Source organism: Engraulis encrasicolus, chromosome 18, assembly GCF_034702125.1.
Source record: "Engraulis encrasicolus isolate BLACKSEA-1 chromosome 18, IST_EnEncr_1.0, whole genome shotgun sequence".
Classification (NCBI taxonomy): Eukaryota; Metazoa; Chordata; class Actinopteri; order Clupeiformes; family Engraulidae; genus Engraulis; species Engraulis encrasicolus.
The window spans coordinates 24420462-24422961 of record NC_085874.1 but is presented as its reverse complement, the minus strand read 5'-3'; positions in this window follow the sequence as shown (position 1 = coordinate 24422961).

Below are 2500 nucleotides of genomic sequence, written 5' to 3'. Positions count from 1 at the left end.
GGTAAGGATTATCAGATGAGATTAGATTCTTTATTGTCCCTGAGGGATATTTGTTTTCACATCAGACTGTTCAGTTCCATCAGGTTAGATCTTGTAGTACACATCTCAGACACCATTTTCACACATAGACACATAAACATCCTCATCATCCACATACAATACATATAGCCTACAATATATCTATTCACATATAGGCCTACTCCAATATACACTCCTGTCCATACCTATACATTCCTCTCTTCCACATACAGCCCATCCATTTTTCAAAGAGCAGTGGGTCTGTGGGCATGCCATCCTCATGTCATGCTATACAAGCCATGCATGAAGTACAGTAGTAATGGCGAGTTCAGTCGCCTCCTGTTTGATGTGCACTTTCTAGCATTATGGACACTTTCTGCATTCGGCAAAGGTAAGAGCAATGGCTAATCCAATAGGGGGGACAAGTAAATGTAGCATATCAAAGTTCCACAGACATATGTTTTTTTGCTGCCTGTGATCAAAGCATGGGAGATGTCAGGAATGGCATTTTCTATACTTGGCATTCACATACCCATACCCGCTGGAACAAATATGGGGTAAGACTCTCACTAGCTGAACTTAGGATGTCCAATGGCTTCCAATGGCTATGGCAGTGATTCTCAACTAAGAGTATGTGTACCAGTAGCGGTACGCAAACACAATGCACAGGGGGAACAAGTCCGAGCTCCAGGCCAAAAACTCAACTCTGCCGCCTTGTGGACACAGGAGGGACAATTGAAAGAATGTGTTTCAGACGGACAGGACAGACAGACAGACCGACCGACCGACCGAATGACCGACGGACATACCCTCTTATAGAGATGTTAGGACGCATCTAAAAATGTCAAATGTGTTGAGCAAAGTCACATTGGAATACAGGAAGAGGCATGAGTGAAGGGCAGCCCCTTTAAGCAGCTAGGCCTGCTGATTGGGCACGCTCACTTTTTGCTGAATAGATTCAACTACATCGTAACAGCATGGCTATGGTATTACCGAGAACCATAAGTTACAGATTATGATCTCGTTGTTACAATTTTAGTGACAGTAAGGTTATAACATAGGCTCTGTGCAAAGGCATTAACACAAAGATTGCATACTATACTGCATACATATTAATATTGCATGCATACTATATTAATAACGAGAAAAAATGCAAAATATACAACATTGTAGCCATAAGGCTAATAAGTCCCTAGACAGGTTGTTGTTCCCTAAAATGAAAAAGTAATTCTAGACCATAGACATATTAAGTGTGTTAACAAGACCAATAAAGTGACTGCTTTTTTCTGCTGTGGTTATGTTAGCCTTGCGCGCCATCCTACGTACTTCCGCCAAAAGATTGGCTCTGTACATAGTCTGGTTACTGTTTTCTGTGGAGCGTTGTTGGCCGGCAGGATCTTGCTGGCTAACCCTCCCCAGAAAACAACCAAAAAGTGAAGAGACAGGTTGGTGGAGGCGAAAGGGGCAGGTCGCTCGTGATGACGTAAACGCCTGCCATATGTTGTTGAGTAACTGTCGGTGATTGGGTGAGAGCTGTCCAATCATTTCAAACCAGAACTGAGTGCAAACTTCCCACTTCCTGCAATCACGTCAGATCAAACAACCTCCAGACCATGAATACGAAATGAAATGGTAGTATTATGTGATGGTCAGGGCCAGCCTAGCATTCATGTGCCTTTTTACACCTTTTACAGATGAGCAGTCAAGTCTGATTTCCAGCTTGCCTTTAAAACCCAGCAGCCTTCTACATGTAGTCTTCCCAGCAGCAATGTGCGCTTGATTTGTGGCCAGTGTCCACAGTTCCACGGATGAATTCCGAATTCCGCTTTTCACGTCCCCCGCCCTCTCGTCCTGTCTCTTCCTGTCCTCCCTGTTAGTGAGGCTCTGTTTAGCCAAAATGTGGACTCACTTTCCATTCCATTTAGAAAAGAAAAGAAAAGAAAAAAAAGAGATATGCTTGTACCCTAGGATCCAAACATCACAAAGACCTCAGGATACCTTACGTGGGGATTTCAGATATCTTACAAACATGCAAGAAACGACCGATCGGCTCGGCACCACCCACCCTCCCCGCGGTAAGCCGAAATATCATCCAGATATATATTTTTTTTGCTCCCTCCCTCCAATCCTGGCAATGATAGCTTTTGGCTGTTTTGACAGGGGGTGAGATTGTTTTCGTGTGTCAGTGTGAGGCCTGACCGTCTGAAAGCGAGCGAGGACGAGTTATCCCGGCCAGCTGTGTATATTGATTCACGCCCCGGCGCTGTCTTTTTACTCCCATCCCAGAGCCGATCTCGCCTGTCAATGTTTCTTCAACAGGGCTTCATCCACACCACACCACACCACACCACGCCATGCCTGTCTTCTCGATTCTCTCATTCATTCCACCCAAGGCCCGTTTGGCCCATGTTGTTTTTCCTGTGTTGTTTTCTTGTTCTCTCTCTCGCTCATTCTCTCTCTCTCTCTCTCTCATTCTCTCCTT